The sequence below is a fragment of the Hyperolius riggenbachi genome, chromosome 4 (assembly GCF_040937935.1).
Source record: "Hyperolius riggenbachi isolate aHypRig1 chromosome 4, aHypRig1.pri, whole genome shotgun sequence".
Lineage (NCBI taxonomy): Eukaryota > Metazoa > Chordata > Amphibia > Anura > Hyperoliidae > Hyperolius > Hyperolius riggenbachi.
In genome coordinates this window covers 5,192,931-5,218,696 of record NC_090649.1, presented here as the reverse complement: position 1 = coordinate 5,218,696, position 25,766 = coordinate 5,192,931, and the positions used below count along the sequence as shown (strand labels likewise).

Genomic DNA, 25,766 nt, shown 5'->3' with positions numbered 1-25,766 from the left:
TATGGCTCAAGTGTGTGATATTACAGTGTAACAGTGTGCTGACCAGGAAGCTGTTATGGGGTAATGGCCGTTTTTAAAATGGAGGACAGAGAATTCCATTGATCACAGTGGACATATGGGATGCAGGAGAGGAGAAAGAGATTGAGGAGTAGACTACACAGGAGGTAAGTATGACCTGTGTATGGTTATTTTGACTTTTTATTTTCAGTTCAGTTTATTTTCACTTTAATAAAACTTTGATGAAAGTTACATTGTATATATACTGACTTATAGGCCCCATTTATAAGCTTAGGAGGGGAAACTGGTTAGATGGAGACTCTCCACAAGATGTCCCCGCACCATGGACACACCTGGTTTACTTCTTGGTTTTTGTCCTCTGCTCTAGACTCAGAGATTTATGCTGTGATTAATATGTCAGTCTCTACAAAACTATTCATAATCCACATAGTTGAGAATATAGCTTGAGCTTCATATATGTACTTCTTCCTTCAGCATTGAATAAAAAGGTCCATTGCAGAGGGACATGCTTGTTGCCTTCTGCCTCTCATGGTGCCTCCACATTGCTGAAAGGCGTGTGGTATAACTACAAATACGGACAGGAGGCACCATGTTCACCACCCACCCTTTCCTGGCCACCCTTTCCAGGCCACCCGGGCTGAATGTTAGATGATAGCACTGGCTGGAATGGTAATCATCTCTCCATACTCTTTCTGGTTTCTTTTATTTTTGATAACTGTGTACTGTTGCTTTAATTTGTAAACATTATCTAAATGTTGGAATTCCGGCGTATCTGTAGGCGATATCAATGATGAAAATCGGCCATTTGATGATAAATGGTGATGACCCCCTGGGGAGATCTAGTGGACCATTTAAATAACCAGAAACCGTTTTGCTAAGTCACTGTAACGATCGGTGTAACACAGAGAGGATCTGATTACCGGTGATCTGCAGTATCACTGGGAATACAGATATATACCTGATTATTGATGATCTGCAGTATCACCGATAATCAGATATATAAGCTAACCTCTGGACACCTGAGAGTGAGAGTGTGTGGTGCAACTGTAATACTTAGAGGGCTGGGCCTCAGAGCAGTAAGGCGTACTGCACAAACTCCTTCTGAAGACCTGAAATCTCCCGGAGGGAGGAGTCAGGCTGGACGTAGGAAGGACAACCAAGAGTGACACTCAGGAGGGAGCGTCACTACCCGGACTGGGAACTGCCTCTAACAGTAAGGTCGGTTCTCGAGGTCGGACAAACCAGGTCGTAACCACACAGACAGATACAGTACAGATTCAGAAGGCAAAAGCAGAGTCTTAGGGCCGGTGAGCCGGGGTTCGGCAACAGAGTATCAGAAATATCGAGGTACAGAATCAGAAGGCAGAGGCGGAGTCTTAGGGCGAGCCGGGGTTCGGCAACAGAGTATCAGAAATATCGAGGTACAGGATCAGAAGGCAGAGGTGGAGTCTTAGGGCGAGCCGGGGTTCGGCAACAGAGTATCAGAAATATCTAGGTACAGAATCAGAAGGCAGAGGTGGAGTCTTAGGGCGAGCCAGGGTTCGGCAACAGAGTATCAGAAATATCGAGGTACAGGATCAGAGTTCAGGAGAATGGTCAGGCAAGCAGAAAGTCATAACAGATAATAACAATCAAACTAGTACTTTAGAATATCAACAGAATCTAGCTAAGTGTAGGATTACAGCTCCAACTGGTCCCGGCACACTTTCGGATCTGACTCAGGTCTGCGTGCTACCACCAGGGGCGCCGCCAGGCACCAAGCAGACCAAGCGGCCGCTTGGGGCCTCATGTTTTTAGGGGCCTACAAACGGCCGCTGCTTTTTTTTTTTTAGTCTGGAGAGATGCCACAGCTACGAGTGCTGTTTGGTCACACCTCTCTTTCCTCCTCCTCCTCTCTGGCTGGTACTGAGAGAGACGTCAGACGTGCACACTTTGACCTGACGTCTCTCTGCAAAAACTAATGAGGCGGGAAACAGCTGAGTGAGGAGAGGAGACAGACCAGCTGACTGGAGTCTGGAGATCTTGACCAGCCGAAATGTGCACGGCAGGCCCAGCGGCTCTTCGGACTAACCTCTGCCTATCATTGATGGATGTGTCTGCCTCTGACAACTTCTCCCCTGAGGCAAAGCGACACTGATGGGGATGAGTGAGGTCCAGACAGGAGACTGTGTGTGATGGCTTCTTACAGGCAAGAGGCAAGTGTATGAATAGGAAGTGGAGAGCTGGCATGTTTATGTGTAGTCTGGGAGGGGGAGATGTGAACATGTCTGAGGGGATTTTTCTGCTGACATGTGGCCGAAATTGCATTTGTTTTCTGCTGACATGTGGCCGAAATTGTGTTTGCTTTCTGCTGATGTGACCGAAATTGCGTTTGTTTTCTGCTGACATGTGGCCGAAATTGTGTTTGCTTTCTGCTGACATGTGGTCGAAATTGTGTTTGCTTTCTGCTGACATGTGGCCGAAATTGCGTTTGCTTTCTGCTGACATGTAGCCGAAATTGCGTTTGTTTTCTGCTGACGTGACCGAAATTGCGTTTGTTTTCTGCTGACATGTGGCCGAAATTGCGTTTGTTTTCTGCTGACATGTGGCCAAAATTGCGTTTGTTTTCTGCTGACGTGACCGAAATTGCGTTTGTTTTCTGCTGACATGTGGCCGAAATTGCGTTTGTTTTCTGCTGACATGTGGCCGAAATTGAGTTTGTTTTCTGCTGACATGTGGCCGAAATTGCGTTTGTTTTCTGCTGACATGTGGCCGAAATTGCGTTTGTTTTCTGCTGACATGTGGCCGAAATTGCGTTTGTTTTGTGCTGACATGTGGCTGAAATTGAGTTTGTTTTCTACTGACATGTGACAGGAATTGCGTTTTTCTGCTGACATGTGGCAGGAATAGCGGTTTGTTTTCTGCTGACATGTGGCCGAAATTGCGTTTATTTTCTGCTGACATGTGGCTGAAATTGCGTTTGTTTTCTGCTGACATGTGGCCGAAATTGCGTTTTTCTGCTGACATGTGGCAGGAATTGCGTTTGTTTTCTGGTGACATGTGGCTGAAATTGCGTTTGCTTTCTGCTGACATGGCAGGAATTGCGTTTGTTTACTGCTGACATGTGGCAGGAATTGCGTTTTTCTGCTGACATGTGGCAGGAATTGCGTTTGTCTGCTGACCTGTGGCAGGAATTGCGTTTTTCTGCTGACCTGTGGCAGGAATTGCGTTTTTCTGCTGACATGTGACCGGAATTGCGTTTATTTTCAATGTCATGGTCACCCCATTTTTCGGCACGACGCACTACGCGCGCTGCGAACATCCACTCCAGTCCCACCCTCCCGCTCCACCCAAATGTTATGGCCACGCCCACTGTGTCTGCAGAATGGCCACGCCCATTTTTTTGCTAGGGCCACTACCTGCAGTTTGCTTGGGGCCACAAAAACCTTAGCTGCACCCCTGGCTACCACATAGTGATCGCAACGCCAGACAACCAGCAACTGAACAGCCGGCAGTATATATACACAGACATTCTCCAGCACCTCCCTAAGTGCTGGACCAATGGGAAGGAGCAGAGTCGTCAGCTGACCGACCAGGTCAGCTGACCTTTTTCTGGCTGCCATATAAGTTCTGCCTCTCCGCGCGCACGCGCGTCATTCTGAACCTAGAGGGACTATGAGTCCCAGCCACACCGACACTGTTTTGCAATGTCTCTGTGGTCCCATGCGCGGGGTTGGTCGCACCGCTCACAGCACATGCGGCGGCATCCCCGCGCCGGGACAGAGTGTCAGTAACGGGGCCATGCGCGCTAACCGCCGCGTCAGACGCGGCGGTTTTTCCGCGTTCCGCCCTGCTCTCCATAGAAGCAGCCACCTCATGCTGAGCAAAGGCGGCTGCTTTTCCGCGTTTCATCACAGTCACCACTTGAAGCAGTCGAGGAGGATCGATGTGAATAATAAATTAGATAAATTACTAAAGGTGAAGACCTTTTTGACATTGTGGGGTAACATGACAGATGAGGGCTATTAAAATAAACTACAATTATTTAATTTATAAAACACAAACTGAATACATTTTGGTGACAATCTTCTGTACTGGAATCCAACCAAACTTCATGCAGTCCACCTATCACTAATGTCTATTCTTCTGCACTTAATGTTCATCTGTCACTGTCAAGCTCCTTTAACTGTGCCTGAAAACTCAAAAAACATTTTGTGCAGTAATTACTTCTGTCACGGACGGTTGCGGGGCCGCAGGCGCGTCCTGTAACCGCCCGTGAAGAAAAAGCGATCGCACTCGATCCCTGCATCGATTGCGCTCCAAATCGATACAATCTGGGTTGAGTGTGTAGGGACAGCTGAAGTCCTTTTCTTAGCAGAGAGAGAGCACCATCCTAAATGCTGGATGGCTCTTTTGATATGCTAATGAGCCTGAGCCTAATCTGCCCCGGAGAGTCCCTGGCTTCAAGCTGTGCTGATGGCCCATCCATCAGGTATAAGGTGACAAGCACCATGGCAGAAGCAATCTAGTTGGGCTAAAAGCCAGACCCGCTGGCTCCCTCCCAGCAGGGGAGGCGACACCTCGCTGGCTGCTCCAAACTTCAAAGAGCCTTTGCCTGGGAATAACCTGAGTCTCATAGCATATCCATAACTTCCCAGATCTGTCATATTTCTGGGGTTCCTGAGATGGCAGCTTCGCCAAACGTGGGGGAAGTGTAGCATGAGCCCCGGTGCTGGTTCTGAGGAAGTTTCAGAACATTCTGAGGTAAGGACTGCCAGTTAGGCAGTTTGAAATTGCCCTGCTGATACCACAAGCATCTCACCCCTCATGTTTGGTATCAGGCTGCTGGGTACATCGAGGCAGACCTGAAAATATTAATAAATCTGCCCTGACCTGTACGGTTCTGTGAGATAGAGCCCATATATGGTTATGGCATGATTTCTGGCCCCCAGGACAAGGGGAGGACTCATCTTATGTTCTAAGGGGGGGGGGGTGGGCCCGCCCTCACTCCCTCCTACTGAATTAGGGGCATAAGAATGGCAGAGGAGCCAAACTCAGTGTCCTCCACACTGAAACATCTTGAACTCATCAGATGCCAGCTTGAGGATATGCTGGCATCCACCTGGTCTGAACTCTGAACTCTGATTGAAACTCAGAACTCTGTTTTCCCACAAAAAGGACATCTTTCCAGGAACTAAGTATTTTTCTCCCTTCTTTTATTTTTTATACCGGCTATTAATGTCTTAATAATTGTGATTTTAACAATTGTCTGTATATATTAATTATTTATATTGCGTGAATAAACGACTTTCTCCAAGTCATTCACTGTCCGCTACCCTGCTTATCAGCACACACAGAACTGATCCCGGGTCTCTGAAGATACGCTACTGTTTGTTTGTTGTTGGCTAGACAGAATAACGTGTGTTTAACCGTTTTATTCGCAGGATTTGTCAGTCAGTTAGTGGGCTCCACGGTCCCATGATAACCGCGGTGGTGGCAGTTTACTCTGAACCAGTGGATGAAGTTGTAATCACCCGTGTCTCACAGGCTCCCTTCTGACTTGTCTGCGGCTAATTCTTAACGGTTCCTGCGCATTGACTGCGACCAGAGTTCGCACGATCTGTGCGCTGGCACTGTTTAGAAGGCTAAGTGCGGTCAGCCACTAGGGCTCCTGTGACAGTGTTAGGCAGCGGTTGGGACCTGTGTTGTGCTGAAAGTATCTAAGATAGCGCTAGCGCTATCAAGAAACGAACTAATTCGTTGGTGTAGCTGGAAGGCAATATATTTTTTATATATACAGAGAGACTGTGTAGCCAGTACCCCTCCCCAAAAGTTTTTTTTTATTTGGCGTGGAAATGTCCGGGAACTACAAGAAAATGTGCCTGGCGGACCTGCAAAATCTTTGCCAAGAGAGAGGCATTGATGTCGGCCGCAAGAAACAAGGGGACCTGGTAACGGAATTGTTTCAATGGGATACCAGCAACTGCAGGAGCTGGATGTGGCTGCTGAGGTAGACGCTGACCCATCTGACTCAAGGCAAGGGGATCCAGAGGCTGAAGATCCTAGGCGTACAGAGGTTGAGCATCCTGCGGGCCCTGTTGCAACAGTTATGTCAGAGACTGTCAGTATGGACCCCAATCCCAGAGTTTCTGAAAGTACTCGCCTGGAACCGGCCAGTACTGGACTGTCCGTTTGTACTGATCCGCTAATGCAGCAGGCATTACAAAAGCTGATGGACACTGACCTGGACAAGTACCTGCAGTACATGCGTGAGGAGCGCCAATCTGCTGAACGCCACGCAGAGAGGGATGCCGCTGAGCGAGAACGGGAGCGCCAACGACAGCATGAGCTAAACATGGCAAGAGTGCAACAGGCCAGCCGGAGCTCACCGCCCAGCCTCCCTGCTGAAGGAGCTGCAGCACCCGTAAGTGCAAAATTTAAATTTGCTAATATTGAAAAAGACACAGACATTGACTTGTTTTTGCGGTCTTTTGAAAAAGCATGCCGTCAGTATCGTCTGTCCCAAGACCAGTGGGCCAGACATCTGACACCTTTGCTGCGCTACAAAGCGCTTGATGCCTTCGCAGAATTGCCTGCGGAGAAGGATAATGATTATGCTGCTATAAAAGACGCTATCATTACTAAGTACCAGCTGACGCCAGAAGCCTATCGGAAAAAGTTCAGGGCCTGGCAGAAAAAGCCTTCTGATTCGTACCGAGATGTGGCCAGCAGCTTGCTCACCACACTCCGCCAGTGGACACTAGGCCTCACCAAAGGGTCTTATGGCGTCCTGGAGGACTTGATAGTCCTCGAACAATTTCTGAACATTTGCCCTGCTGATGTACGACAGTTTGTGTTAGAACGCAGGCTTCAGCCACTGTCGCTGCAGACCTTGCTGAGACTTTTGCAACTACCCGGGTAGCTGATACCCGCAGAACTGTCCCATCCAGCTGGAGAGGAGGTCAGCCCAATACCTCGGCAGACTCTCCTGCCCCTGTGAGCCGTCAGCCACAGAGGCCACCCAGCACAGCTTCTGCACTCAGGGCTGCAGCGCCTGGAGAGGTCACCTGTCACTACTGCCGCCAGCCAAGACACATGAAATTCGACTGTCCGGAGCGGAGACAGACACCACCAGCACCTGGATCATCTGCATCACCTGTACCTCACCCACAGCAGAGGCAACCCGCCAGCGAACCACAGCCTGGATCATCAGATTTTGTCCTGTTTGCCCGCGGAAAGGAAATCTGCGACCGAACCGGCCAGCAGCAACTTGTTAGAGTGAACGGCAAAGTTGTCACCGGATTTCGAGACACCGGAGCTGACATCACGTTAGTTCACTCACACCTTGTGCCAAAGGAGAGCATCAGCTCCAGCCGATCCCTTGCCCTTACTGGAGTAGAGGGCACCCTTCTTCACATAGCCCACGCGACCAGGGCCGGATTTCTGGCAAGGCCTCATAGGCCATGGCCTAGGGCACCAGAAATTTAGGGGCGGCTCAGTGAGGAGCAGTAAAGCTATTCTATGCAGCCATCCATATCTACAAGAACAGATTTAACCTTCAAACTCCCTGTCCTGTACTTGTGTCGTCCCTGCAAGACCTGTAAGCTCTATCCTGCAGGTACACTTCAGCCTAGCTCTCATGGTGACACAATGGTTCCATCATTAGTGAGATAAAAAACATAACATAAAAGTTCTTAAAGGACTTACGAGGCCAAAATGTCTAAAAAAAGCAAAGTACCTGTAAGCTGTTTAAATGCACGGAGGACGCCGTCCGCGCCCTCCGTGCAGTTCCGCCGGGTCCCCTTCCTGAGATCGCCCCCCGCGCCGACCCCGACCCCCCAGGCCGGGTTGGGCTCTCGTGCCGCTCTCAATATGGCCGCTTCCATTGGCCGCGGCTGCGCAGTCCGCCTGGCCGCGAGTGCGGCTGCGCAGCTCTACGGCCAACCCCCCGAACCACGCACTGTAGCGGGGATCGGAGGGGTTGGCCGTAGAGCTGCGCAGCCGCACTCGCGGCCAGGCGGACTGCGCAGCCGCGGCCAATGGAAGCGGCCATATTGAGAGCGGCACGAGAGCCCGACCCGGCCTGGGGGGTCGGGGTCGGCGCGGGGGGCGATCTCAGGAAGGGGACCCGGCGGAACTGCACGGAGGGCGCGGACGGCGTCCTCCGTGCATTTAAACAGCTTACAGGTACTTTGCTTTTTTAGACATTTTGGCCTCGTAAGTCCTTTAAGGAAAACATAACTTATAATCTATACGCATATTACTAAAATAGTCATCTGTGACAACTGACATCCAATGAGGGAAAGTAAGTAGAATTCTCATTGGGGCACACAGAGATAACAACCAAACAGATGGTATAGTTGGCCTTGGGCGGTGAAAAGTACAAATCCGGCCCTGCACGCGACAGTGAAGCTGGATTGGGGATTAGGGATCCACGAAAGGGTTGTTGGGGTTATGAAGGATCTCCCAGTCCCTGTGTTGCTAGGGACTGATTTGGGCAAGCTTGTGTCCTACTATGAACCTGCCACGACCGCCTTGTCGCTCACGGAAGGAGACGGACTCTCCACCCACCACCAGGTACTTTATACACTTGGGGGAGCACCAGGGGGAGGCGGGTTGAATGTGCCCAGTTCAAGGGTACCAGGTTCAATAGTGCCTGCTTCAAAGGCACCTGAGTTTGATGTACAGACTGTCTGTTGTGATGATGCTGTAACTGTACCTGAGTTTACTGTACAACCTGTCTGTAATGAAAAAATGTCTATACCTGTCAATGTCATTACTGCATGCAATGATGACTTGAGTAATGTCCGTCTGTGCCATTCTGACAGTGTACCTGTGCTAGCAGTACCGCGCCGCTGCACTGCTCAGAACCCGAGCTCAGAACAGGTGGAGGGGGTTCCGGCCTCCTCCCCCTCCTCTGACCGCAGGGATGAGACCTTTCAGCCGCTGGCCTCGTGTGACATGAGCCAGTTGGCTGAAACTGACAGCGCCGTATTCTCAGCCGCACTACAACGTGACCCAAGCCTGGAGGTGCTCAGGCAGCAAGCCGCTGAGCCCCTCGCAGACGGGGCCGCTTTCAAGGTGTACTGGGAAGGTGGGAGACTGTACAGTGAGTCTGTACAGCCCCCTACAGGTAGATCCCACGCGAATACCAAATGGCTTGTGGTCCCGAGTGCGTTCAGGGGACATGTGCTGAAATCCGCACATGGTAATCCTCTGACAGGGCACTCAGGGGTCCGCAAGACACTTGCTGGTATTCGGAAACAGTTTTATTGGCCCCGGATGAACAGGGATGTAGCAAACTACTGCAGAGCATGTGCCGTCTGTCAGGAGCTGGGAAGGTCCAGGGATTCCCGCGGGGTTCCCTTAGGTCCACAGCCACTTAGCAGGGGAACCCTGCGTGGGCTGGCTGTTGACCTAACCAACCCACTGCCCGTTGTCAGCAGTCCCGGCAGACACCACGTCCGACTGCAGTGGCGCAAACGCCCTGTCCAGAACGGTCCATGTCGGGTCAACCCTGAGGGTAGCAGACTGCGCCCGGTCCAGGGGAACCGAGCCACAGGCTCCAATAGGTTTTCCCACCGCACCGGCAACCCGAGACCCGTCAGCCAGGTTGGCCGACACGCAGCGGGCAGCCGACCCCAGAACGCCAACGGGGAACTAGATCAGATCTCGCAGGTTAGCGGCAACGACACACATCTTGCTGATGAATGTCTATCTGCCTTCTCCCCAGGGAGGGCTGTCACGGACGGTTGCGGGGCCGCAGGCGCGTCCTGTAACCGCCCGTGAAGAAAAAGCGATCGCACTCGATTCCCTGCATCGATTGCGCTCCAAATCGATACAATCTGGGTTGAGTGTGTAGGGGCAGCTGAAGTCCTTTTCTTAGCAGAGAAAGAGCACCATCCTAAAGGCTGGATGGCTCTTTTGATATGCTAATGAGCCTGAGCCTAATCTGCCCCGGAGAGTCCCTGGCTTCAAGCTGTGCTGATGGACCATCCATCAGGTATAAGGTGACAAGCACCATGGCAGAAGCAATCTAGTTGGGCTAAAAGCCAGACCCGCTGGCTCCCTCCCAGCAGGGGAGGCGACACCTCGCTGGCTGCTCCAAACTTCAAAGAGCCTTTGCCTGGGAATAACCTGAGTCTCATAGCATATCCATAACTTCCCAGATCTGTCATATTTCTGGGGTTCCTGAGATGGCAGCTTCGCCAAACGTGGGGGAAGTGTAGCATGAGCCCCGGTGCTGGTTCTGAGGAAGTTTCAGAACATTCTGAGGTAAGGACTGCCAGTTAGGCAGTTTGAAATTGCCCTGCTGATACCACAAGGGTCTCACCCCTCATGTTTGGTATCAGGCTGCTGGGTACATCGAGGCAGACCTGAAAATATTAATAAATCTGCCCTGACCTGTACGGTTCTGTGAGATAGAGCCCATATATGGTTACGGCATGATTTCTGGCCCCCAGGACAAGGGGAGGACTCATCTCATGTTCTAAGGGGGGGTGTGGGCCCGCCCTCACTCCCTCCTACTGAATCAGGGGCATAAGAATGGCAGAGGAGCCAAACTCAGTGTCCTCCACCCTGAAAACATCTTGAACTCATCAGATGCCAGCTTGAGGATATGCTGGCATCCACCTGGTCTGAACTCTGAACTCTGATTGAAACTCAGAACTCTGTTTTCCCACAAAAAGGACATCTTTCCAGGAACTAAGTATTTTTCTCCCTTCTTTTATTTTTTATACCGGCTATTACTGTCTTAATAATTGTGATTTTAATAATTGTCTGTATATATTAATTATTTATATTGCGTGAATAAACGACTTTCTCCAAGTCATTCACTGTCCGCTACCCTGCTTATCAGCACACACAGAACTGATCCCGGGTCTCTGAAGATACGCTACTGTTTGTTTGTTGTTGGCTAGACAGAATAACGTGTGTTTAACCGTTTTATTCGCAGGATTTGTCAGTCAGTTAGTGGGCTCCACGGTCCCATGATAACCGCGGTGGTGGCAGTTTACTCTGAACCAGTGGGTGAAGTTGTAATCACCCGTGTCTCACAGGCTCCCTTCTGAGTTGTCTGCGGCTAATTCTTAACGGTTCCTGCGCATTGACTGCGACCAGAGTTCGCACGATCTGTGCGCTGGCACCGTTTAGAAGGCTAAGTGCGGTCAGCCACTAGGGCTCCTGTGACAACTTCGTTACTTGATGTTTACATTTTTGAAACAAGTTGTACTAAAGTTAGTTGACTGGTTAATAAAAAGCATTTTTTGCCTCTACCAAAACCTCAAAAGTTCTTGTACAAGACTTACTTGACGTTGATGGTTATGGATCTTAGTCTTGTTCCCTCCTCCACATAAGTATGACATGTCATGTATTGCACCAGCCAATGAATAGACTGCATTATACACACGATCTGTCAATCCTGGGCTTTGGAAACTGATAAAATCAGTGATCGGTTCAGTACCTGAGCAGTTGCGAAGCGTATACTTGTATATATCTGCATAAATCTTGTTACCTTGAGCATCATTTAATGCACAGCGATGACTTAGCAGCCATATGTGTCCCAGTAAGATGTTTTTAGGGTGGTTTATTACTTTAAAATGGTCAAAGAAAGATTTCATATTAGGAACAGGATATAAAGCTGGCTCTACAGCCACACTACCATTAAAGGCCTCCATATAGTGCTCCATCAGAAAGGTGTTTGAGGCAAATGTTGGACCAAAGACGAGAGTCTTATCACTGAGAACCGGCCTTATGGCAACTAATAGGTCAGCCATGTATGAAGAATACGTCCCACAAAGAATGATAACCTGAGCAGATGACTTCTGAATGATCTCAGAGCTTCTTGTATGAACGGAATCTCTGGCACTCAAAGTATCAAATTTTATCTTTACCATGTAGGCCACACAAATGCCCTTCGCTGTCAGATGTTTGGTCAGAAGTTGAGTTTCTTCATTACCGCTATCATCATCTGAAGATATAACTCCAACCCAGGTCCAGCCAAAGAAGTGAACGAGACTGGATATTGTGGAATAAATAGCTTCATCTCCTTGCACTGTCCGGAAGAACGTTGGGTAGATATTTCGGTCAGTGAGGACATGACTGGTCGCCCCATAACTGACCTAGGAAAATAGATATACAGTTTATCCCATTAATGTTAGGTTGATTTTTCTATTTGTATAAGTTCGATGATTTGATATTGTTTTTTATTGGGTTCCTTTTAAAGCAGGAAATTATTGAGCATGCTTTTCCTGTGCCCGAGTGTATTTTGTTATTTAAACTCTTACGTATGTAGCTCCTAGGGACAAGTCAGTGAAGGCAGGGGGGCCCCAGAGAGGGATACCTGCACGCGGTGCCCCCTGCTGGTCACACGATCTATGATTGTGTGCGACTGAGTTCTCTCTTCTGTCTATGGCCACCCGTTTCAGCTCTTGCTGGATTTGGTGCTGCAGACACGGGTGTATGTATTTGCAACTTTTTATTAGCTGACCGGCTGTCTGTGGACCCATTTAAAAGGCAAGTGCTGTCTTGGAGTTTGGAGGGCTGGGGGTGTTGGAGAAAGTTTTGACAGAGGGGCCCAGTGGTTTCTAGTTATGCCCCCGGTGCCCAGGTGTAGCTTATTATTACTCTTACTTATGCAGCTCCTAGAGCCAGGTCAGTGTAGGGAGGGGCCCCGGAGAGGGATACCTGCATGTGGTGTCCCCTGCTGATCACTAGAGATGGGCCAAAGTATTTGCCAGTCGAATAATTCACAGCAAAGATCGCATATTCGCATTCGACTCCTCCGGCAAATACATGATGGATTCAATTTGCGCCCCACCCATACATCATCATTGAGCTAAACCCCTTACCTCACAGTCAGCAGACACTGCACTTGTTTCCAGACTGCTGTGCTTTAACCACTTGCCGACCGCCCACAGCCCATGGGCGGCGGCAAAGTGGACGCCTAAAGGACCGCAATACGCCTTCAGGCGGCGCGTCCTTTAGGCATGCCGGGGGAGCGATCGCGTCATTGATGACGCGCGCTTCCCCCGGCAACTGGCTCCGCCCACCCGCCGTAACATCCCGCCGGCCATACGGAAGCGCCGGCGGGATGTTAACCCCGCGATCGCCGCTACAAAGTGTATAATACACTTTGTAATGTATACAAAGTGTATTATACAGGCTGCCTCCTGCCCTGGTGATCCCAGTGTCCGAGGGACCACCAGGGCAGGCTGCAGCCACCCTAGTCTGCACCCAAACACACTGATCTGCCCCCCCCCGCCCACTGATCGCCCACAGCACCCCTCAGACCCCCCCCTGCCCACCCCCCAGACCCCTGTTTGCACCCAATCACCCCCCTAATAACCCATCAATCACTCCCTGTCACTATCTGTCAACGCTATTTTTTTTTTATCCCCCCCCCTGCCCCCTGCCCCCTCCTGATCACCCCCCCACCCCTCAGATTCTCCCCAGACCCCCCCCCCCCCAGACCCCCCCCCCCTGTGTACTGTATGCATCTATCTTCCCTGATAACCTGTCAATCACCCGTCAATCACCCGTCAATCACCCATCAATCACCCATCAATCACCCCCTGTCACTGCCACCCAACAATCAGCCCCTAACCTGCCCCTTGCGGGCAATCTGATCACCCACCCACACCATTAGATCGCCCGCAGATCCGACATCAGATCACCTCCCAAATCCATTGTTTACATCTATTCTCTCCTCTAAACACCCACTAATTACCCATCAATCACCCATCAATCACCCCCTATCACCACCTTTCACTTTTACCTATCAGATCAGACCCTAATCTGCCCCTTGCGGGCACCCAATCACCCGCCAACACGCTCAGATTGCCCTCTGACCCCCCCTTATCAATTCGCCAGTGCATTAATTACATCTGTTCTTCCCTGTAATAACCCACTGATCACCTGTCAATCACCTGCCAATCACCTATCACCCATCAATCACCCCCTGTCACCCCCTGTCACTGCCACCCATCAATCAGCCCCTAACCTGCCCCTTGCGGGCAATCTGATCACCCACCCACACCATTAGATCGCCCGCAAACCCGCCGTCAGATTACCTCCCAAATGTATTGTTTACATCTGTTATCTTCTCTAAACACCCACTAATTACCCATCAATCACCCATCAATCACCCCCTATCACCACCTGTCACTGTTACCTATCAGATCAGACCCTAATCTGCCCCTTGCGGGCACCCAATCACCCGCCCACACGCTCAGATTGCCCTCAGACCCCCCCCCCACCTTATCAATTCACCAGTGCATTAATTACATCTGTCCTTCCCTGTAATAACCCACTGATCACCTGTCAATCACCTGCCAATCACCTATCACCCATCAATCACCCCCTGTCACTACCACCCAACAATCAGCCCCTAACCCGCCCTTGCAGGCAAACTGATCACCCACCCACACCAATAGATCGCCCGCAGATCCGACATCAGATCACCACCCAAGCGCAGTGTTTCCATCTATTCTCTCCTCTAAACACCCACTAATTACCCATCAATCACCCCCTATCACCACCTGTCACTGTTACCCATCAGATCAGACCCTAATCTGCCCCTTGCGGGCACCCAATCACCCGCCTACACGCTCAGATTGCCCTCAGACCCCCCCTTATCAATTCGCCAGGGCATTATTTACATCTGTCCTTCCCTGTAATAACCCACTGATCACCTGTCAATCACCTGTCAATCACCCCCTGTCACTGCCACCCATCAATCACCCCTGTCACTGCCACCCATCAATCAGCCCCTAACCTGCCCCTTGCGGGCAAACTGATCACCCACCCACACCAATAGATCGCCCGCAGATCCGACATCAGATGACCACCCAAGCGCAGTGTTTCCATCTATTCTCTCCTCTAAACACCCACTAATTACCCATCAATCACCCCCTATCACCACCTGTCACTGTTACCCATCAGATCAGACCCTAGTCTGCCCCTTGCGGGCACCCAATCACCCGCCTACACGCTCAGATTGCCCTCAGACCCCCCCTTATCAATTCGCCAGGGCATTATTTACATCTGTCCTTCCCTGTAATAACCCACTGATCACCTGTCAATCACCTGTCAATCACCCATCAATCACCCCCTGTCACTGCCACCCATCAATCACCCGCTGTCACTGCCACCCATCAATCAGCCCCTAACCTGCCCCTTGCGGGCAATCTGATCACCCACCCACACCAATAGATCGCCCGCAGATCCGACGTCCGATCACCTCCCAAGTGCAGTGTTCACATCTGTTCTCTACCCTAAACACCCACTAATTACCCATCAATCACCCCCTGTCACTGCTACCTATCAGATTAGACCCCTATCTGCCCCTAGGGCACTCAATCACCCGCCCACACCCTCAGAATGCCCTCAGACCCCAGCCCTGATCACCTCGCCAGTGCATTGCTTGCATCTATTCCCCCCTCTAATCACACCTTGAGACACCCATCAATCACCTCCTGTCACCCCCTAGCACACCTACCCATCAGATCAGGCCCTAATTTGCCCCGTGTGGGCTCCTGATCACTCGGCCAAACCCTCAGATCCCCCTCAGACCCCCTTCCGATCACCTCCCCAGTGCATTGATTGCATCTATTTTCCCCTCTAACCACCCCCTGAGACACCCATCAATCACCTCCTGTCACCCCCCTAGCACTCCTATCCATCAGATCAGGCCCAATACAACCTGTCATCTAAAAGGCCACCCTGCTTATGACCGGTTCCACAAAATTCGCCCCCTCATAGACCACCTGTCATCAAAATTTGCAGATGCTTATACCCCTGAACAGTCATTTTGAGACATTTGGTTTCCAGACTACTCACGGTTTTGGGCCCGTAAAATGCCAGGGCGGTATAGGAACCCCACAAGTGACACCATTTTAGAAAAAAAGACACCCCAAGGTATTCTGTTAGGTGTATGACGAGTTCATAGAAGATTTTATTTTTTGTCAAAAGTTAGCGGAAATTGATTTTTATTGGGTTTTTTTCACAAAGTGTCATTTTTCACTAACTTGTGACAAAAAATAAAATCTTCTATGAACTCACCATACACCTAACGGAATACCTTGGGGTGTCTTCTTTCTAAAATGGGGTCACTTGTGGGGTTCCTATACTGCCCTGGCATTTTAGGGGCCCTAAACCGCGAGGAGTAGTCTAGAAAACAAATGCCTCAAAATGACCCGTGAATAGGACGTTGGGCCCCTTAGCGCACCTAGGCTGCAAAAAAGTGTCACACATGTGGTACCGCCGTACTCAGGAAAAGTAGTATAATGTGTTTTGGGGTGTATTTTTACACATACCCATGCTGGGTGGGAGAAATTTCTATGTAAATGGTCAATTGTGTGTAAAACAAATCAAACAATTGTCATTTACAGAGATATTTCTCCCACTTAGCATGGGTATGTGTAAAAATACACCCCAAAACACATTATACTACTTCTCCTGAGTACGGCGGTACCACATGTGTGGCACTTTTTTACACCCTAAGTACGCTAAGGGGCCCAAAGTCCAATGAGTACCTTTAGGATTTCACAGGTCATTTTGCGACATTTGGTTTCAAGACTACTCCTCACGGTTTAGGGCCCCTAAAATGCCAGGGCAGTATAGTAACCCCACAAATGACCCCATTCTAGAAAGAAGACACCCAAAGGTATTCCGTTAGGAGTATGGTGAGTTCATAGAAGATTTTATTTTTTGTCAAAAGTTAGCGGAAAATTGATTTTTATTGTTTTTTTCACAAAGTGTCATTTTCCACTAACTTTTGACAAAAAATAAAATCTTCTATGAACTCACCATACTCCTAACGGAATACCTTGGGGTGTCTTCTTTCTAAAATGGGGTCATTTGTGGGGTTCCTATACTGAACTGGCATTTTAGGGGCCCTAAACCGTGAGGAGTAGTCTGGAAATCAAATTCCGCAAAATGACCTGTGAAATCCTAAAGGTACTCATTGGACTTTGGGCCCTTTAGCGCAGTTAGGGTGCAAAAAAGTGCCACACATGTGGTATTGCCATACTCGGGAGAAGTAGTACAATGTGTTTTGGGGTGTATTTTTACACATACCCATGCTGGGTGGGAGAAATACCTCTGTAAATGACAATCTTTTGATTTTTTTACACACAATTGTCCATTTACAGAGTTATTTCTCCCACCCAGCATGGGTATGTGTAAAAATACACCCCAAAACACATTGTACTACTTCTCCCGAGTACGGCGATACCACATGTGTGGCACTTTTTTGCACCCTAACTGCGCTAAAGGGCCCAAAGTCCAATGAGTACCTTTAGGATTTCACAGGTCATTTTGCGGAATTTGATTTCCAGACTACTCCTCACGGTTTAGGGCCCCTAAAATGCCAGGGCAGTATAGGAACCCCACAAATGACCCCATTTTAGAAAGAAGACACCCCAAGGTATTCCATTAGTAGTATGGTGAGTTTATAGAAGATTTTATTTTTTGTCACAAGTTAGTGGAAAATGACACTTTGTGAAAAAAACAATAAAAATCAATTTTCCGCTAACTTTTGACAAAAAATAAAATCTTCTATGAACTCACCATACTCCTAACGGAATACCTTGGGGTGTCTTCTTTCTAAAATGGGGTCATTTGTGGGGTTCCTATACTGCCCTGGCATTTTAGGGGCCCTAAACCGTGAGGAGTAGTCTGGAAATCAAATTCCGCAAAATGACTTGTGAAATCCTAAAGGTACTCATTGGACTTTGGGCCCTTTAGCGCAGTTAGGGTGCAAAAAAGTGCCACACATGTGGTATCGCCGTACTCGGGAGAAGTAGTACAATGTGTTTTGGGGTGTATTTTTACACATACCCATGCTGGGTGGGAGAAATAACTCTGTAAATGGACAATTGTGTGTAAAACAAATGAAAAAATTGTCATTTACAGAGATATTTCTCCCACCCAGCATGGGTATGTGTAAAAATACACCCCAAAACACATTCTACTACTTCTCTTGAGTACGGCAATACCACATGTGTGGCACTTTTTTGCAGCCTAACTGCGCTAAGGGGCCCAAAGTCCAATGAGCACCTTTAGGCTTTACAGGGGTGCTTACAAATTAGCACCCCCCAAAATGCGAGGACAGTAAACACACCCCACAAATGACCCCATTTTGGAAAGTAGACACTTCAAGGTATTCAGAGAGGGGCATGGTGAGTCCGTGGCAGATTTCATTTTTTTTTGTCGCAAGTTAGAAGAAATGGATTCTTTTTTTTTTTCTTTTTTTTTGTCACAAAGTGTCATTTTCCGCTTACTTGTGACAAAAAATAATATCTTCTATGAACTCACTATGCCTCTCAGTGAATACTTTGGGATGTCTTCTTTCCAAAATGGGGTCATTTGGGGGGTATTTATACTATCCTGGAATTCTAGCCCCTCATGAAACATGACAGGGGGTCAGAAAAGTCATAGATGCTTGAAAATGGCAAAATTCACTTTTTGCACCATAGTTTGTAAACGCTATAACTTTTACCCAAACCAATAAATATACACTGAATGGTTTTTTTTTAATCAAAAACATGTTTGTCCACATTTTTCGCGCTGCATGTATACAGAAATTTTACTTTATTTGAAAATTGTCAGCACAGAAAGTTAAAAAAATCATTTTTTTGCCAAAATTCATGTCTTTTTTGATGAATATAATAAAAAGTAAAAATCGCAGGAGCAATCAAATAGCACCAAAAGAAAGCTTTATTAGTGACAAGAAAAGGAGCCAAAATTCATTTAGGTGGTAGGTTGTATGAGCGAGCAATAAACCGTGAAAGCTGCAGTGGTCTGAATGGAAAAAAAGTGGCCGGTCCTTAAGGGGTAGAAAGACTGTGGTCCTCAAGTGGTTAAACATGGTGTTTCGTCTGTCAGTGTGAAGCGGGTATAACCCTTACACTATCTTATCACCACGATATTTATCATTTTAAACGTTAAAATGGCACACACCTTGTGAACGTAATTTATCGCTATTTTGTCCTGCCTGAACGTTATTTATTGTTTAAAGCCCTGATTGGCTGGCGTTTGAAAATATGTCTGCCCGCCGACTTTAACGTTTAATAGCAAAGCCCCCTTAAAAGCTAGAAACACCAAATTTTCAGGTTAGATTAGCAGCAGATAGATCACCAGATAGATTTTCTGATCTATCTGATGTGTTTCGGAACATTTTTTACTAGGAACAGATTTCCAATAGATTTCAGTATGAAATCTATTGAAAATCGATCTGATGCATTTTTTTGCCATCAGATTTCCATTAGGTCCAATGCAAAATTATAAGCAATCTCAACAGATCGACCTGGATTTTCCAGCATGTCAGATTGATTGAAATCGATCGAAATCGGCCACAAATCGATCGATCAGTCAATCGATTTGCAATCGATCATTGATTTTGAATTTTGATCAATCGATCAGCCGCTAATCAGCTCAGTGTATGGGCCCCTTAAGAAGAACAGTGGGAACAAGAAGAAAAAAAAATTCAAAAAGACCTTTTACTTTATGAGAAAATCGATTTTAACGTTTCTAAGAAAAAAAGTTACATTTAAATGCGTAAATGACATTTCTTAGGGAAATTAGCAGTTAACAGCAAAGACCCCTTACATCCTAGCAACACCAAATTTGCACGGTATGTTAAAAAGATAGTGGAAAACAATATAAAAAAATATGTATATATTTCTACCAACTTTCTTTTGTATGTTCAGTGTGTGGAAATTTTTTTTTAAAATTATGTGGGGTCCCCCCTCCCGAGCCTCTGTAACCCCTTGTCTCCCATGCAGGCTGGGATAGCCAGAATGCAGAGCCCCAGCTGACTGGGGCTTCACACCCTGAGCTATACCAGCCCGCATGGTCCATGGTATGGGGGGGGGGGGCTCCGGGGGGAGAGGCGGCCAAGCCTTCCCTTCTCCCCCCCCCCCCCAAGAGCCCTTGTCCAATCCATGGAAAAGGGGCTCTTCCCCACCTCTGGTGCCCCAGGAGGAGGTGGGGCGATGACTCCCTGGGGGGTTCATGGTTGCATCTGGGAGTCCCCTTTAAGAAGGGGACCCCAGATGCCCACCCCCATCCCAGGAGAAATTAGTATAGGGGTACGAAGTACCCCTTACCTATTTCCACAAAGGGTTAAATGAAACAAAAACACAACCACGAAAAAAGTCCTTTATTAGTCTTAATTAACCAGAAATGCTTACCTGTACTTTTAAGAAAATGTTCCCACGCCAATGTCCTCGGAAAAGGTCCCACGCCAATATCCTCTATCTTGCGATCTGGTTAATTAAGATTAATAAAGGACTTTTTTGTGGTTGTGTTTTTATTTCATTTAACACTTTGTGGAAATGGGCAAGGGGTACTTTGTACCCCTATACTCGTCTCTTCTGGGATGGGGTGGGCATATGGGGGACCCCTTCTTAGAGGGGCTTCCCAGATGCCACCATGAACCCCCCCAGGGAGTTTTTGCCCCCACCTCCTCCTGTGGCACCAGAGGTGGGGAAGAGCCCCTTGTCCATGGATTAGACAAGGGCCTCAGGGGGCAGAGGAAGGCTTGGCTGCCCCTCCCCCCAGAGACCCCCATACCATGGACCATGCGGGCTGGTATAGCTCAGGGTGTGAAGCCCCACTTGGCCGGGGCTCCGCAGTCTGGCTATCCCAGCCTGCATGGGTGACGAGGGTTTTTTTTTTAATTTTCTACCAACTTTTTTTTATGTTTAGATGGTGGCAAATTAAAAAAAAAGACAATGTGGGGTCCCTCCTCCCAAGTCTCTTTAACCTCTTGTTACCCATGCACCCAGGCTTTGCACCCTGAGCTATACCAGCCCGCATGGTCCATCCATGGTATGGGGGGGCTCTGGGTGGAGGGGTGGCCAAACCTACCCCTCCCCTGTGGTGCCCTTGTCCAATCTATGGAAAAGGGGCTCTTCCCCACCCCTGGTGCCCCAGGAGAGGGTGGAGGTGACGACTCCCTGAGGGGGAAAATTATGCAATGATATCAAAAATGCACTCGCTGATTATATAAGACTCTGGTGGAATGCCCATAGCTTAGAGAATTATAAAAGGGAAGGGATTTTTCCCAGGGGCTTAAGGGTCTAGATTTTTCCCTCCTGGGAAGTTTCTGAACCAGGAGAAGAGAGACTGGGAGTTGGGCCTTGGAAAATGTTCTGTCATAATTATAGACATGTTATTGAAGCATGATAGAGATTTATTGTCTAAACTTAAAAGTAAGATCAGTGGTTTACTCACCCAACTTCACACATTTTTAGAAAAAGTGTGCGGCGCCAACAACTTAATTATTTACATGGCACAATTGGCCACTGAGTGACTGGGATTAATATTCAGAAATGTGGGTGGAGCCTAAAAACAGCCAATCAAAATTCACCTATTGATTTTCAAGGGGGAACATTTACATTGCTACCATTCTTACACTGTTAATGGCAGAGGTCTCAAACCTGATGCAGTCAGGTATTGGGTGACCGGGGTCCAAATTCACTAAAGTGGGTGGAACCACAAACAGCCAATCAGATTTGTTAGATTGATTTCAGCCATTCTGTTATTGGCAGGGTTCTCAAACTTGACACAGTTGGCCACTGGGTGACTGGGACTAATATTCAGGAAAGTGGGTGGAGCCTACAGCAGCCAATCAAAATTCACCTTTTGATTTTCAAGGGGAATATTTACATTGCTTCCATTCATACACTCTTAATGGCAGAGGCCTCAAATCTGGTACAGTCAGTCACTGGGAGACTGGGGTTTAAATTCTGAAGGGAGCGGGCCAAAAACAGCCAATAAGATTTGTTTAATTTCAATGTAAAATGCAACTTATTGATGCCAAAGACCCCACAGCTCATAAACTTGGTCATTAAGTGACTGTATGTCAAATAGTGGGCGGAGCCAAAAACAACTAACTTTTTACATGGGAAAATATAAATTGCAGCTATTCATACACTGTTAATGGCAGGGTTCTCAAACTTGACACAGTTGGTCACTGGGGGTCTAGGATTAATATTGGGGAAAGTAGGTGGAGCCTACAAGAGCCAATCAAAATTCACCTATTGATTTTCAAGGGGAATATTGAAACGGCTGTCATTCTTACACTGTTAATGGCAGAGGCCTCAAACTTGCTACAGTCAGTCATCAAGTGACTGGGGCTTAAATTCACTAAAGGGGTGGAGCCACAAACAGCCAATTAGATTTGCTTTTTTGGGATAAACTGCTTCCATTTACACAATGTTGATGCCAGGAACCCAAAAGCTCACAAACTTGGTCATTGAGTAGTGACTGTGTGTCAAGGTTACCAAAAGTGGGTGGAGTCAAAAACAGATTTTTCTGGGAAATTGTAAACTGCAGCCCTTCTTCGCTGTTAATGGCAGGGTTCTCAAACTTTGCACAGCTGGTTACTGGGTGACTGGGATTAATATTCAGAAAAGTGGGTGGGGCCTAAAAAAGCCAATCAAAATCACCTATTGATTTTCCAGGGAAATATTACAATTGCTGCCATTCTTGCAGTGTTAATGGCACAAGCCTCAAACCTGGTACAGTTAGTCATTGGGGTTCAAATTCAGAAAAGGGGACAGAGCCACAAACAGTTTCATTTCTTGGGAAAATACACATTATTGATGCCAAGGACCCCAAAGCTCACAAACTTGGTCATTGAGTGACTGTGTGTCCAGGTTACAAAAATAGGTGGAGCCAAAACCAAATGTCACTGGGAAAGTGTAGACTGCAGCCATAATGGCAGGGTTCCCAAACTTTGCCCAGATGGTCACTGGGTGACTGAGATTAATATTCAGGGAAGAGGGTGGAGCCTATAATAGCCAATCAAAATTCACCTGTTGATTTTCAAGGGGAATATTTAAATTGCTGCCATTTTTATACTGGTAATAGCAGATGCCTCAAACCTGCTACAGTTGGTCATTGGGAGATAGGGGTTCAAATGCTGGAGAGGGGCGGAGCCACAAACAGCCAATCTGATTTGTTTAATTTCTATGGGAATATACAAATTATTGATGCTAAAGACCCCTAAGCTCACAAACTTGGTCATTGAGTGATCGTGTGTTTTTTACATGAGTGTGCCGGTATATTGCCAGGAGCTGTGCTATAGACACTGTTGTCACAGAGCCCTGGTCCCCAATAAATCCGGCCCCCTTCCTGTGTCTCCTGCAGGAGTAATTTCCATACCTGAGTGTGCAGGTATATTGCCAGGAGCTGTGCTATGGACACTGTTGTCACAGAACCCGGGTCCCCAATAAATCCGGCCACCTTCCTGTGTCTCCTGGAGGAGAAATTTCCATACCTGAGTGTGCCGGTATAGTGCCAGGAGCTGTGCTATGGACACTGTTGTCACAGAACCCTGGTCCCCAATAAATCCGGCCACCTTCCTGTGTCTCCTGGAGGAGAAATTTCCATACCTGAGTATGCTGGTATATTGCCAGGAGCTGTGCTATGGACACTCTTGTCACAGAGCCCTGGACCCCAATAAATCCGGCCACCTTTCTGTGTCTCCTGCAGGAGTAATTTCCATACCTGAGTGTGCCGGTATAGTGCCAGGAGCTGTGCTATGGACACTGTTGTCACAGAACCCTGGTCCCCAATAAATCCGGCCACCTTCCTGTGTCTCCTGCTGGAGTAATTTCCATACCTGAGTGTGCCGGTATATTGCCAGGAGCTGTGCTATGGACACTGTTGTCACAGAGCCCTGGTCCCCAATAAATCCGGCCACCTTTCTGTGTCTCCTGCAGGAGTAATTTCCATACCTGAGTGTGCCGGTATAGTGCCAGGAGCTGTGCTATGGACACTGTTGTCACAGAACCCTGGTCCCCAATAAATCCGGCCACCTTCCTGTGTCTCCTGCAGGAGTAATTTCCATACCTGAGTGTGCCGGTATATTGCCAGGAGCTGTGCTATGGACACTGTTGTCACACAGCCCTGGTCCCCAATAAATCCAGCCACCTTCCTGTGTCTCCTGCTGGAGTAATTTCCATACCTGAGTGTGCCGGTATATTGCCAGGAGCTGTGCTATGGACACTGTTGTCACAGAGCCCTGGTCCCCAATAAATCCGGCCACCTTTCTGTGTCTCCTGCAGGAGTAATTTCCATACCTGAGTGTGCCGGTATAGTGCCAGGAGCTGTGCTATGGACACTGTTGTCACAGAACCCTGGTCCCCAATAAATCCGGCCACCTTCCTGTGTCTCCTGCAGGAGTAATTTCCATACCTGAGTGTACCGGTATATTGCCAGGAGCTGTGCTATAGACACTGATGTCACAGAGCCCTGGTCCCCAATAAATCCGGCCACCTTCCAGTGTCTCCTGCAGGAGTAATTTCCATCCATGAGTGTGCCGGTATATTGCCAGCAGCTGTGCTATGGACACTGTTGTCACAGAACCCTGGTCCCCAATAAATCCGGCCACCTTCCTATGTCTCCTGCAGGAGTCATTACCATACCTGAGTGTGCCGGTATATTGCCAGGAGCTGTGCTATGGACACTGATGTCACAGAGCCCTGGTCCCCAATAAATCCGGCCACCTTCCAGTGTCTCCTGCAGGAGTAATTTCCATACATGAGTGTGCCGGTATATTGCCAGCAGCTGTGCTATGGACACTGTTGTCACAGAACCCTGGTCCCCAATAAATCCGGCCACCTTCCTGTGTCTCCTACAGGAGTCATTACCATACCTGAGTGTGCCGGTATATTGCCAGGAGCTGTGCTATGGACACTGTTGTCACAGAACCCTGGTCCCCAATAAATCCAGCCACCTTCCTGTGTCTCCTGCAGGAGTCATTACCATACCTGAGTGTGCCGGTATATTGCCAGGAGCTGTGCTATGGACACTGATGTCACAGAGCCCTGGTCCCCAATAAATCCGGCCACCTTCCAGTGTCTCCTGCAGGAGTAATTTCCATACATGAGTGTGCCGGTATATTGCCAGCAGCTGTGCTATGGACACTGTTGTCACAGAACCCTGGTCCCCAATAAATCCGGCCACCTTCCTGTGTCTCCTACAGGAGTCATTACCATACCTGAGTGTGCCGGTATATTGCCAGGAGCTGTGCTATGGACACTGTTGTCACAGAACCCTGGTCCCCAATAAATCCAGCCACCTTCCTGTGTCTCCTGCAGGAGTAATTTCCATACCTGAGTGTGCCGGTATATTGCCAGGAGCTGTGCTATGGACACTGTTGTCACAGAACCCTGGTCCCCAATAAATCCGGCCACCTTCCTGTGTCTCCTGCAGGAGTAATTTCCATACCTGAGTGTGCCAGTATAGTGCCAGGAGCTGTGCTATGGACACTGATGTCACAGAGCCCTGGTCCCCAATAAATCCAGCCACCTTCCTGTGTCTCCTGCAGGAGTAATTTCCATACCTGAGTGCGCCGGTATATTGCCAGGAGCTGTGCTATGGACACTGTTGTCACAGAACCCTGGTCCCCAATAAATCCGGCCACCTTCCAGTCTCCTGCAGGAGTAATTGCCATACCTGAGTGTGCCGGTATATTGCCAGGAGCTGTGCTATGGACACTGTTGTCACAGAGCCCTGGTCCCCAATAAATCCGGCCACCTTCCAGTCTCCTGCAGGAGTAATTGCCATACCTGAGTGTGCCGGTATATTGCCAGGAGCTGTGCTATGGACACTGTTGTCACAGAACCCTGGTCCCCAATAAATCCAGCCACCTTCCTGTGTCTCCTGCAGGAGTAATTTCCATACCTGAGTGTGCCGGTATATTGCCAGGAGCTGTGCTATGGACACTGATGTCACAGAACCCTGGTCCCCAATAA

The 25,766-nt window shown here is 48.4% G+C and overlaps 1 pseudogene; it reads right to left on the bottom strand.

The window, feature by feature from the left end:
- LOC137571081 (vomeronasal type-2 receptor 26-like) overlaps positions 1–25,766 on the bottom strand; it is a 125,263-nt pseudogene that overhangs the window by 22,578 nt on the left and 76,919 nt on the right.